Source organism: Cupressus sempervirens, chromosome 5, assembly GCF_028749045.1.
Source record: "Cupressus sempervirens isolate cs-2001-9-10 chromosome 5, ASM2874904v1, whole genome shotgun sequence".
Taxonomy (NCBI): Eukaryota; Viridiplantae; Streptophyta; class Pinopsida; order Cupressales; family Cupressaceae; genus Cupressus; species Cupressus sempervirens.
Window position 1 is genome coordinate 1,028,427,603 of NC_143122.1, and position 14,398 is coordinate 1,028,442,000.

The 14,398-nt window shown below is 35.8% G+C and overlaps 2 pseudogenes; both read right to left on the bottom strand.

The window, feature by feature from the left end:
* Positions 1–1,519: 1,519 nt before the first annotated feature.
* On the bottom strand, positions 1,520–2,152 carry LOC149559442 (cysteine-rich receptor-like protein kinase 43 pseudogene; annotated as a pseudogene).
* A 255-nt stretch (positions 2,153–2,407) lies between these two features.
* On the bottom strand, positions 2,408–3,178 carry LOC149559443 (uncharacterized; annotated as a pseudogene).
* Between the last annotated feature and the right edge of the window lie 11,220 nt (positions 3,179–14,398).

Consider the following 14,398-nt stretch of genomic DNA (forward strand, 5'->3'; position numbering starts at 1 on the left):
TGCCCTCTGTTGATTTATCCAAAACCAGTGTTGGAGAAATAACCAGGTAAAGAGGGACCCACCTAACACGCATCATAAAAGGGCTTTCTTGCACTATTTAAAGATCGTGCATTTGGAAAATGTGGGGAAGCGAGGAAAGCTACACGTCGGCAAAAATAAAACATAAGGTTTTTCATTCAATTTTTTGATATTTCCTGGGCATTTAAAATAATGTAACTCTGGGAACTAGCCGTTGGACAAGCTAGGCATACAAATTTGAAACTTTGGCAGGAGACAAAAAAATGGCAACAATAGGTAATGATAGCCAAACCATATGATTGGGAGCCAATTTGATGCTCTATGTTTCTTTCATCTAATGCTCTATTTAGACTCTTTATCTTCTCAAATGTTAATTACAACCACTTTATATCTTCAAAGGATTATACATGGTGCCATATTTGGAGTGACCTGTCAAAGATGATACTTGGCAGATTATCTTGCATTCGGTTGAACTTTGCTCTAGGCTTTGCCCCTTTAACATTTGATCTCTTCACCTTCCAAATATTGCTTGAGCCCTGGTATTCCTCTAGGATTGTCTCTACTGCCAATAAAGCATCAAGCATTCCAGAAAATACAGTCATGTCTCCTAAAGATTTACTACATATTGGACATGTATAATGAGAGCATGTATAAGCCCAAAAATAAGTTGAGTGCATTAAGTGCCCACAATGAAGTGCCTTTATTTGGTTACTAGATATGAAGATAAAATCCTTGCAAATAGGACAATTTGATTCAAAACCCTTCTCCTGACATTTGTGTACTATGACACTTCAATACACATCCATTACAATTCATAGAATGGAAGTAATCAATACCAAGCCTCTCACCAACCTGACATAAGTTGCAAAATGGATAGTGGTAGATGTTCCTTTCATTGTCAAAGAATTTGCATATGCTACAAAAATAGCATGCCATGGAAAACCCTTCACAAGATGGAGCAGCACAGGTTGGTGCAACAACCTAAATACACAAACACCTCATGCACATCATATTCCTTGTTGCTTTCATGTTCATCAAGTGGTTGTTATCTTCATCATGATAGATCTTACAAGTGAATAGTTGGCCACAACAAGTGGTGAGTAGTTTACAATTCCTCTTATAATGCTTGTAGCTAAAACAATTTTTCTCTTGATCTCTATATGATGGACATTGTCCACATATGTCTTCTCCATTGCCTAGAGAAGATGCTTTTATTACTTTACCTTGCTTCCATTTGAGTGAGGGAGGTTTCATTTATAGATGGAATCCTTTGAGAAGATGACGTGTTCATCCTTGATATGGTCTGAGATGATGTTCCCATGCTTGACATTGATTTAGATGTTGAAGCATAGCTTTTTCTATTCCTTACAAAGGCAAGGCTTAAAGGATTTGGCAAACTCACTGAACTGCTAGAGAGCATCATAACAACATTAGACATTGTTGGATGAAGTGTTGCATCCGATTGTACACACAAAAGTCCAACATTAATGCATGTTAACACCTATTCCTTATTGACTTCTAATGCCTTTGAGTCTACCAGATTCAACCGATTTCCCTTCTTGAATAGATTCCATGCCCATTCTAGCAAGTTTTGCATATGAGGGGGAAGATCAATAACAGTGTTTTTCCTTCCACTGATTATCTCAAGCAACACCACTCCAAAATTGTAGACGTCCACTTTAACCAATAACTGCCCATGCATTGCATACTCTAGAGCCATATAACCATATGTGCCTACAACTCTTGTATGAACGTATGACTCATCTGCAGGGAAAAGTTTGGCTAAACCAAAGTCCACTATCTTTGCATTAAGTTTGTGGTCCAGTAAAATATTATTTACTTTAATAACTCTAGGAATAATCTGTAGTTGTGAATCCTCATAAAGCTAGAGAAGCCCACATGTAATTCCAAAGATGATTTTGTGACACTTTTTCCAATCTACCTCTCTAGCCTTTTTTGAATCAAAGATAAACATGTGCAAGCTCTTCTTAGGAAAATACTCATAAACAAGCAGTCTTTCATTTCCCTCAACACAACATCCTAGTAGCTTTGCAAGGTTTCTATGTTGAATATTGGCCACTAGTTTCACTTTATTCATAAATTCTTTCTTTCCTTGTGCAAATTTAGCTGACATTTTTTTCACTACTATCTCATTTCCATCTCTAGTTATCCCCTTGTACACTACACCAAAACCTCCCTCTCCAAGTTTACTCTTGTGATGAAAATTTTATGTGGCCTCTACTAACATTTATAAGCTAAACACAAATTGTTGTTGCTCTCACAAAAGCAAACCAGGATCAAAGGAAAATCCACTCCCTTCTTGATTGTCAGTAGTGGTAGTCGTTGCCCTTAAAATGTTAAATGTATTCAAGTATGATATGCATGTCAATCAAAGTCCTGAAAAAGCCTCCATACTTAAATGCTCTCCTATTGAAATATAAGTGGCTAATCTTTGAGAGTTTTTTTCTTGTAAATTCAAAGCATGTCTATAGTTTATAGTGTCAACATAGGGGTATGGAGCTCCAAGTTTCGAAGGTAGCTCAACAATACTTATCATACTAGCAAGAAACCACTTGAGAAGACTCTTGAGAAAGGGAGCCATTGTATCTGGTTCATATTCCAAATAATACATTATTCTTTGTCTACTCTTCTTCTCTATAAGAATAGACAAGGTAGCAATCCAATAAATAAGCTTATGATCTCTTGTTACAACATTTAGTTGCAAGCATATAACTGATTGGAATAGTCCTACAAATGTTGATAGAAATGATGTAGATCGCACTACCCCTTTAGTAGCATTCCAACATGTTCTCATAGGAGACTCCATAAACTTTTGAAGATGAAGAATAACAAATGGTACAAATGTTAAAGAGAAATATAGTGGAAATGTTTTTCTAAATGTTGAATATATTACATTTGCATCATGCACTAAACATGAAGTTGCATCAGGGTGTAAGATAGAACATGGAATAACTAGAGCATATGGATCCAATCTATGTGACTAGAAATCCATCTTATTGGATAAGTAAGCAAATAGAGAAACCAAAACAATAGGACCACCTCTGCAACTCTCTCAGATAGCTTTATATATTGGCAAAGCAATTGGACCAGTTTTTGCAATAAAATCTTGATATGATTTAGGTGGTGTTTCTGGTCGCATAATAAGGAATACATAACTTGAGCAGATGATATGGAAAACAACAAAGAATCTCTATGTCTCCAATGAAGATCATGGAAAGATCCAATAAATCCACCAAATAACAAACCAAATTGACAAGCTTCTTCTCTTACAATCAAATCTTTCTAAGACACAAGCAATTTTATTTTTAAAATTGAACCCCAAATCCTAAGCTGGAACTTTGAATCTTGTTTTTCGATTTGTAGATGTTGAACCTTAAAACTTTAAATATCTAAACTCACTTTTGAACTTCAAAAATTCTCATAATTTTGAACCTTCTAAACTTTGAGAATTAGGATTTAGGTTCAGTGCTTCTTTCAAATGCAATCTTCTTACAAGATGAATCGTACAACACTATAACTAGCAAAATGAACCAACAAAAGATTTTCTTGATGAGGCTGATTTGGAAGCTTAAAATTGGGGGAGTAGAATTATGCCTACACTCTCCTATTCTCTAGTTAAGAACATACCCTGTTTAGATTTAGGAGTAAACAAAATTCAATGCAAATTTCACAATAGGGAGTTGTACTTAACAATTTAGAGGAAAGTAAGTCTTCTCAAAAGCAATTTTCGAATTGTCATAATTAGATGTTGTTTACAAATTAGGATGTTGAAGACTTAAAATTAGAAAGAATAAATCTATTTACCAACATATTTTTGGTGACTCCACTAGGGATACGAACAATCGCTTGATTAAATAGGCCTTTAACATGAGGGAAAATGGTACTACCTCATGAAAACATATTTCTAATATTCCAACCTAATCTTGGGATTCAAGAGGACCAAGAAGACATAATCTCATCCCTTAATACAGTTTTTTGGAGAAATAGGAGGAACATTGAGCATTATAGGAACGCTAGCCGAATATTGGAAGAAGAAGAACCTAGAGTAGAAGCATTAGAAAGGGTTGTTCAAAGGAGAGATGTCTGAAGGGCAGAAAGATGGTTAAGATGTGAAGCTCAAAGAAAAAATTAATCTAGCACCCTGGAGCAAACAAGGTTCCTTAGAAGTACCATAGAACAGGGTGGCCAAGACCCTATTTTTGATAAGCTCATAGAACTTGGTTTTCCCATCCTAGATATTCCTAAGCGAAAAGGTGAAAAGATAAGTGCAAACCATCTTCACCTATTAGAAATCAAAGCTCTTCTTATACCACCTACTAGGTATTGGCCTTGCACGGAGTTATTGCTCCCTTAGTTGTCAATTTTTCCCCATACCTTGCTAGAACAATTATGGTTGCTCCTTGGGCTACAACAATAGGTCCATTAGCACTAACAACCTATCACCCACTCCTAACTAGTTCAAGGAAGAATTTCCCTATATTTTTAGGTAATGGGAAGGTTACCATAGATGAACATATTAAGGCCTTCTTCATAGCTACTCATATCTTAGGGGCTACTCATGAAGATGTTGCTATAAGATTATTTATAGAGACCTTGACAGAAAGTGCAGCAGATTCATTTTATCATTTGGATGATGGCTCAATCACCAGTTGGGATACAATGAGAATGGCCTTCAAAAGTAGGTTCAAGACTATAGAAGATGAACATGTCTTGTTAAATTAGTTGACATCCATTAAAAAACAACCCACCATGAGTATAAAGGACTTTATTGCAACTTTTAATAAGATCACTAGTAGGATTCTAACAACTGATAGACCTACTACTGGCAATTTGAAAACATTCTTTATAAGTGCAATGCCACCAGATATCAATTATGATTTAAGAAGGTCTCATCCCACAAATTTAGAAGATGCACAAAAGAAAGCAGACGAATTTGAAGATGACATGATCTCTGCTGGGAAGTGGAAAAGGGAACTCCAAACCAAGGGAAGTTCCAACCATACCAACTCATCTAATGAATTGATTCAAAAGTTATCAAATGAATTGGTGGAAATAAAGAGATAATTACCTGGGTTAAAAAACTCTTACCAGTGAAACTATCAAAACCCACCAAGAAAAAATAATGATGTAAAGTTTCCACAACTTATAGGGTCACAACCAAGATTGGCAATTGAAGCGGCACTAAAGAAAGGAAACATGTGCATGTTTCATTTGGCAACAGATCATGATAGTGAAAGTTGCCTGAAAACTACTCATATGATGCAGTTGTTATCCACTAATGAGTTAAGCACTACAACTCCCTACCTTGAGTTAGATTCATACTTGAATGGTGACTCTAGAAACTTATTCTTGGAATATGAATCTGATTTTGAGCCAAAGGGCAAATGTTATGTGACTATTGATGGAACTTCATACATAGTACTAACTCGAGGTCAAAAACTCAAAAAGTCATACTTCGATCATGCTCCAAGAAATGACCCCAACTCTTCATCAAGTAATATTTCCATTGGTCAAGGAGCATCAACATCTCAAACAAGTAAGGACAAGACCCATTTTGATTTCATCCAATTTTTTGAAGAGTCAAAAATTCAAATCTTCGCTATAGATTATTTGAAATCTCATCCCTCCGAGTTGAAAAGATTGGTAGGTTGTTGTACAAGGAATGCTTCAAATTTGAATCATAATGTGACCATTAAGGAAGAGGATGAATCTTTGACATCTAACCTATTAAACTAAGAATAATCCATTATCTTGGCAACCTTTCCCAGGCAAAAACTTGACCCATTCTACATTTCACTATATATCAACGAATGCAAATTGAGCAATTGCATAATAGATTCAGGTGCATCAGACAATGTGATGCCTTATTTCATAGCTAAAGCCTTTGGTCTCAATCTTACTAAAGTTCATGGAAGGTGTTATTCTATGGATGTCAAACAAGTCCCCTTGCTTGGACAAATCAGAGATGCTCAAGTAGCCTTAGCTTCTCATCCAGAAAAGAAACTATTATCGATTATCCTAGTTGTGCATATTTTGGCAAGCTATGGTCTTCTCTTAAGATGGAGTTTTTTCCAAGATTTAGGAGGAGAAATAAAATTCAATTGGTCTCAAGCAGTGATCCCCATAAGGAGCAAGAAAGTTAAGTTGGAACCCGAGGAAAAGGCAAAATTTAATGTCTTAAAGTCAAATGACCCTAAAGCATAGGTCCTCTATCAAGAATTAGAGTTTCGTAATTACATGATATTCACTAAAGATACCTTGAATGGAAAAGGAATCAAAAATCTAGAACCAAAAATCCCTGGTGAAGAAAAGAAATCTTTGTCTATATGGACATTAGAATTTAATGGGAGTTATTCCTCTTTAGGATCTGGTGTAGGTGTAGTGTTAATATCTCTCGAAGGAGAACCTAAACCCATGGCTTTCAAATTGGGATTTGTAAACACTAATAACACTGCAAAGCATGAAGCCTTACTACTTGGAATAATAGTTGCAAAGGAAAAAGGAGTAAAGATCTTGAAAGCCTGAGGTGATGCAGAACTTATTGTGAGACAAATTAAAGGGAAATACTTTGTGAAGAACCACAAGTTGAAAAACTATGGAAACAAATTTTGGGAGGAACTAGAAGGCCTTGACACTTTTGCTATTGAAGCAATGCCAAGGGAGATGAACACAAAAGTAGATTTTTTAGTTGTTTTTGCTTCCTTCCTACTACCCCATCCTAAATTCAAAGATAAGAAATACCAAGTTGAGATTGTGTATCGAGCCTCTGTTCTAGAAAATATAGAATCATAGAAAGTCTTTGAAGATGACAAGAGTTTGCAATTGTTCTTAGAAAATGACAAAGCTACTTGAAAAAACTCATTAAAGGAAGACAATCATGGAGACCTCAAACCCGAGCAAAGAGAAGATCAAACTGATGATGTCTAATTGCGAGGTAATATTATTCCCCCATACTTTGTATCTTTGGAAAGATTTTTTAATAGACATGATGCTTACATCAAGCAAAAGAGAATGGAAAAAGGTCTTACTATAGGTGAGTATGAAGGAGTTAATATAGGAGATAATCATAGACCCAAAATGATTAACATTGGAAAGTGTTGTTCACTTGAAGAGAAAGAAGTTTCTAGATAGCTTTTCATATAATACCAAGATGTATTCACCTAGAGCTATGATGATTTGAAAAGTTATAGGGTTGGGAAGGTAAAACATCAAATTCCCCTAAAGCCTAATGTAGCTCCCTTCTGACAGAAATAGAGGAACTATAATTCTAAAGTAGCTGATGCTATATTCAGGGAGGTAGGCAAGATGTTAAAAGAAAGGATTATCTATCCCATTCATCATTCCACCTAGGTAGCCAATATAGTGCTAGTTAGAAAGAAGAATGGAGAAACAAGGATCTATGTTGACTTTTAGAATTTGAACCAGGCATCTTTGAAGGACAATTTTTCTCTTCCCAACATGGAATACCTATTACAAATAGTAGCTAGGGCTGAAATGATGTCCATGCTTGATGATTTCTCAAGGTACAATCAAATGGAAGTAAAGGAGAAAGATCAACATAAAATGGCTTTCACTATACCATGGGGTATGTTTATAGAATTCCTTTCTGAATCATTAAGGTTGGTGCCACATTTCAAAGATGTATTAGAAAAACATTTGTTGATTTAAAAGAATGTATTGTTATATACTTGGATGATCTCACTGTGTTTTCAAAGAAAAGAAGGAATCATATCGAAGATTTGAAGAAGGTATTGCAAAGGTTTTAGGAACACAAAATCTCCCTAAATCCCAAAAAAAACATTTTTTGTGTTACAAAAGGAAAGCTTTTGGGTCACATTGTTTCCCAAGAGGGTATCAAAATTGACCCAGATCGGGTTGAGGCCATTTGAAGGCTAAGCCTGCTAGTAAATAAAATAGGAGTTAAGTCATTTTTTGGACAAGTAAATTTCCTCAAAAGATTCATCCCAAATTTTGCAGAAACTACTAAATGTATTGTAGATATGATGAAAGAGAATTCAAATTTTAAATGGAATGAGGCTGGAAAACAAGCTTTCTAGAACATAAAGACCACCATTGGTAACACTCTAGTATTATGTCATCTGGATTATAAACAAGATTTCATCATTTAATTTTATGCCTTCGAACATACTTTATCAGCAATCCTAATGCAAGACAACAAAGAAGGAATACATGCCCCTATAGCTTTCATAAGCATACCTTTGAAAAATCATTAGTTGAAATATTCACAAATTGAAAAACATGCCTTTGTAGTAGTCAAAGTGTTGAAGAATTTCAGATTCTACATCTTGCACTTGCATTATGTGGTTTACATTCTAGACGTAGCAGTAAAAAGTGTGTTGACACAATAGGATGAAGGGTGTAATGCTATAGGGATGTGGATAGTGAAAATAGAAGAGTACAATATTGAAATTAAGCCTACTAAGCTAGTGAGAGGCAATGCCTTATGCAAAGCAATTGCAAAAAATAGAATTGTTGAAGAAATAGAGGAACCAAGAGAAAAGCAGTTAGTATTAGTAGTAGGCATGCAAGATTCTTGGTTTGAGGATATATTACTTACTGACTAACATACAGATTATGTCTAGAAGGCATGACAACAAGATAGGAAAGAGATCTCAGGTTGAAAGTAGCTAAATATGTAATTTGGGATGATAAATTGTTCAAAAGGGCTATAGATGGTACTTTTCTCTTATGCACTGACAAACAATAGCAAGAAAAGTTGTTGAGAACCTTCCATGATGAAGCATGTGGTGGGCATTTCTCATTTTTAGTCACAACTTTCAAAATACTAAGAGAATGTTACTACTGGCCGAGAATGTTTAAGGATACCTACTCTTGGGTGGCAAAATGTGAGAAATGTAAGATGCCCATCGGGCGACCTCAATTAGCCACTTTGCCTCTAAGACTTATCATCATTGAAGGTCCTTTCCAACAATGGGGTCTTGATTTCATTGAGCCTATCAACCCAGAATCTAGTGCTGGTTACCAATATGTTAGAACTGTGACTGATTATTTCACTAAGTAGGTAGAGGAAAAAGCAACTAAGAAAACTACTTTCGAAGTGGTATGAAAATTCCTTAAAGAAAATATACTAGTTAGATTTAATGTCCCTATCAAACTAGTGATGGATAATGCAACATATTTCTCTTTAGTTGAGATCACCAATTTTCATTTTGAGAACAGTATCACAGTTAGCCATTCATCTAACTATTTCCCACAAGGAAATGGTCAAACAAAATCTAGTAACAAAAATTTGATGAATATTGTCAAGAAATTGGTATTGGATAATCAGAAGACTTGGCACAAGAAAATTCACAAGTACTATGGGCAAATAGGATGACACCTAAAAGGGCAATTGGCATATCTCCTTTCAAATTGGTCTTTGGGACTAAAGCTAATCTCCCATTGGAATTAGCTACAAACAAAATGAGAACAATAATTGAAGATGATATCTGTAGGGATGGTTTAGAAAAGAGGATTTTGTACTTGAGCAAACTCGAAGAGGAAAGAGAAGAAATTGTAGATCATATCACACAACATCAAATGCATGTGAAGAGCATGTTTCATAAAAGAGCGAGATCACAAAAATTCATGATAGGGGACAATGTGTTACTATGGGATAAGCAAAGAGCACCAAAAGGTATGCATAAGAAATTTTATGCTTTATGGAAAGGCTCATTCACTATTCATCAGGTGTTTGAGAACAACTCATTTAAATTGGCATATCTAGATGGTGAGGTGCTACCTCTGACCAACAATGGTCAGGATCTGAAACTTTATCAAATTATAAACTAAGAGTAGGTAACCCTTGTATTGTACTATAGTTACATTAAGTTCCTGTTTGTATTTTCCTAGTTAGGTTTCCCTTTCCTTTTTTTTCCTTTCTTTTTTTTGTGTTGCCACCTTTTATTTTTGTGAAACTAGATATTTTGGATTCCTTGCTTGGGTATGGCCTACCCAAGTCCCTAGTCAGAGCTAGTTGTTGCCCCACTTTTCATTCTTTAACCAATTTGTAAAGTGGAAATTTTGTGTTCTAGTAAGGTCCTAGGTGTGTTCAAGTCTGATTCCAAGTCCGCTTAGGTGGAAAAAGTCTTCTTTGGATTTTCCATTTTCCCCTTCTCCACATTTCATACTCGGGTGGTTTTCCTTTTGTGTTGTGAGTATTTGCAAGTAGCTTAAATACCTAATTTGATGGAAGATTCATGAAACATGAAAAGATAATTTAAAAGAATTATATCTGCTTGGGATCCATCATTTTCTCCATGAGAACATAAGTTTGCAGGAATCCAGACTTCTTCTTCTTTGCAGCGGGTTTCCAACCCATGAAGGCAATTTTCCATAGAAAGTAGCAAATGATGTGTACGGGTTGAAATAAGAAGATAACAAGGTACCCTATGACAAATTAATTTTCCTCTTACAATTATCTACCTCAGGAAACATTCAAGATTTGTCACAATTCTCATAATCATTCCAGGCAGAAAACTAGAAACTGACTTCTCCTTGGTGGGTTTTCAACCCATGAAGTCAATCTCCCAAAAAAGGTAATTATGAAGGAAAAGAAACAAAGGTGGGTCCCTAATGACTTTTTGCACTACCTTTGGACATCTTCGAACCCAAAGGAAACCATAATCAAAAGGTAAAGTTAAAAGGCAAGCCTGGGCAGAGAAATGGAAATTGTCTTCTCCTCGGTGGGTTTTCAACCCATGAGGACAATTTTTTGGATTTTAAAGAAAATCAAGTTGGTGAGAAGATTAAACCCATATTTCATGTGCAAAACCTCTCAATATGATAATGAAAATAATCTAACCATTGTGGGAAAGATCTATTAAGCAAAATTTGCTTTAACAAATATTTTGTTACGGAGTACTTTATTTATAACTTCCCAAAACTTAATGGAAAATAGGAAACTCTATTTATAACTTCCCGAAACTTAATGGAAAATAGGAAAGTAAATATGAGAGATAGAAAGTTACTGTTGGACCAATGGAATAGTGAAAGGACGCCTTAATACCCATTAAAACTATGCATTTACTATTCCAATGGATCTCTCCTTAAATTCATTCATGTGGCACGAATCCTTAAGATCAACGGGTGAATTGAAGTCCCTATATAGATGGAAATGTGAATAGTTACAAAACTACCACTCTTTGTTGAATTGTTATTCTGTTAAAATTGCATTTCTTTTTCAAAAAGCTAGTAAATACACATTTTCTATTCCTTTCATTTTCTAGATTCAAAATTCATTTCCAAACAGAATGGCAACCAGATTTGCGAGTTTTGATGGATTGAATGGGATCAATTCTTCACTACAGAATTTCACAAACACTTACTCTCCATTTCTATGACATGCAAGATTTCTAGAAGAGGGTGAGGTCAAAGAATATTCATCCCATTACTGAAAAGCTCCAAGGATACAAGCTAGTTGAAGTAGTAGGTTTTCTAGTTGCAGTCCATGCTCCGGAGTTGATATATGAATGTATAAATCATTATAACCTGGACACTAGATATAATGTATTGCCAAATGGCATAGTATTAATATCCATTGATAGAAAAACTGTCATAAAATTTCTTCGAGTTTCAGAGCGGGAAGAGTTTTTAGATTTGTCAATTGGTAGAGTCATCTCTAAGTTTTATGTGAAGAAAATAGTCTAGAGAAAGGAGATTATGCAATCATGGTTTCAAAAACCATGAAGTGCTAAGAGTAAGGTTCCTAAGACTCTTTTTGGTACTAATCTCAAGACCAAGATTGTCAACATCCTAGTTCTTTTGCATAGATTTAAAGGTGAGGTAGAAGCTTTAAACTTTTTTGAGCAATATTTCTTTTTGGTACAAGTTATCTTCTTTGACACCTAATATATTGATTGGGGTCATGAGGTAAGTGAGATTCTATCCAATGCTCTCAATGCCATGAAATTCTACAACACCTTCTATTTTTCCTCTCTTCTGATTTATATGTTAGCTTCTCTAGAATTATGGCCAGGTCTCCCAAGGGTAGAAAATTTTCCTAATGATGTGAAGTCTTATGAGTTCTACCCATGTTTGCAATTGGAAAATAGTTATGCAGAGTATATAAGGGTTAATGATGCATTTACCATGAGAATTTGCAAGGACCTCCAAGGATGCCCAGAGAGGAGATTCAATCTCGAAGCTATGGCCGCCATTACTCAGTTTGGGAGTTATTTTATCCAATTCTCATCATTTTCATATTTGTGTCTTGCAACTTTTGATGGATTCCCCTTGAAGTTGTCAAGATATCCAAGTGATATGATCATGTTGATTGAGATTGTGCGGCAAGCCATTCAAGTGAACGTGCTGAGCGAGAGTCTAAGGAAGAAAGGTTACGAGTTTCCCATGAAGGTGGGAGCTTTCAGTTGTGAGTCCCATTCTGATGCAAAGAACATGTTAAAAGTGTTTTAGATGAAATATAAATTGGTGATGTATGAAGTTTTGAGGAGTATGTTTGATACAAATGGATATGCAAGGGAGGTATTACAGATTATAAGTGTTATCAAACATATCACCACTATTGAAGACTACTGGGCTGATTGCAAGGATGAATTCAAGAGCCATGATCATGCTTTTCCTAGACTCATAGTAGATCAAGTAAAAATGTATAAGGTTAATATCAATGTGGAGGGAGTGGAGGATGATGGATAGAATATGTATAGTAATAGCTATTTAACAAAGCTAAGGAATATTTCTATTAGTTCAAAGCCTGATCTGGGTACTAGAGAAGACCTAGATGTCATGATGACTTGAATTATTAAAAGGACTAGGAAGTTGATTGAGTAGACTACAATAAGAAGAAGTTGAAGTAAAAGCACCCCCACTCAAGCTTCTCTAATAGTTGCCCCTGCTTCTTCCTCACAACGTGGCACATCAGGTGTAACCCTAGCCATAACTCAAGGACCAGCTCAACCAGCAAGTGGAGGTGACCAACTTCTAGAAAAAAATGTCTCTTTGGCTAAGACTTGTTAAGACCAATCCTCCCCAGTGATTGGTGCCTAGCCAAAAGCTGAGAAGAAGGTGGATGAGCCAAAAGATAGTGTTGCTACTCTAGTACCCTCACCTCCTAGTAGTCCAGCTCCATCTACAAGCCCTACACTTCTCCTCCCAAGTAGTCCTCATGAGCAAGTAGTGGACTTAGGAGATGGAGGAAGTAGTGATAGAAAGTCCACTAAATCAGATGAAGTAGCTAAGAAGACTGCAGAGACAGGGAAAGGCTAAGAGTCCTCAAAGCTTGTTTCTTAAGCCCAAAAGAATCCCTTCTCTTCAACTATGAAATAATCACTCCAATAAAAAGGCAAATGTTTAACATTGGGTCTCTTGGGATGGCCTCAAAGGTAATAGGCATAAATTCATGGTTGGAAGATACTTTGGATAAGAAGAGAAAGAGAAAGGATGAAGGTGCTCCTAACAAGGATACCTTATCCATTACTGTACATTCTGGATTTTCATTGGCTAAGGTTAGGAAATAAAACACCTTGTTTATCCTTGGGAAAGACCTTGAAATAGGGCATTTAACAATGGAGATAGCCAAACCTACTAAAGAAGGAAGGATTGAGGATATGACTACAGATGATTTTACCATGCATTCACTAGATCTTAGGGAAGCTAGACATAATACCAAAGTTAGCTTGTGGAAGTCCATAAATGAGGTGATCGAAGGACAACTGGAAAGCCTTAAGTTGTGAAAGGTGTGGATGAAAGAAAAAAGATAGGAAGTGAATAGTTTCATAAGGCAATTAATCACTCTGTTGGAAAGCATATCTAAGATGCCCATTACTAGAGATCCCACCATCACAGACATCTTGGCACTTATCTCCCAACACCAAGAAGATAAGCATTTTGGGTGAAGTGACAAAGAGTGAAGTGAGAAGATCATGGCAGAAGGATTCTCTATTATAGAGCAGATTGGTAATGCCATATTAAGATTAGAAACAAAGAAAGATAACATATCATCAAATAGAACAACCTTGGCTGCAGAAAAAGTCAAGAGTGATGATTGTGTTTCTTTGTTGAAAATGATCATCCACATGAAGGCAAAGGATGTTGTTGAAGTAAAGATTTTACCTAAAGGAGATGAGCCCCTAGTTGAGTGGTTTCAGAGTATGCAGTTCAAATCCAAAATGATCATGGGGGCAAAAGAGGGACTTAAAGAAGCTGAAGTCAAGGTAAAAAAGGAACAGGATAGGGATTATGAACTACTAGGAGGTTTGCATACAAACTCGTAGTCTAGTGGGCAAGGGAAGGCAATTATTGGAGTAACTATCATGCAGACAAATTTCTCCAATTTCATAGATGATCTTACAGGAATGACTTTTAGTCGCTAGGATAGAAT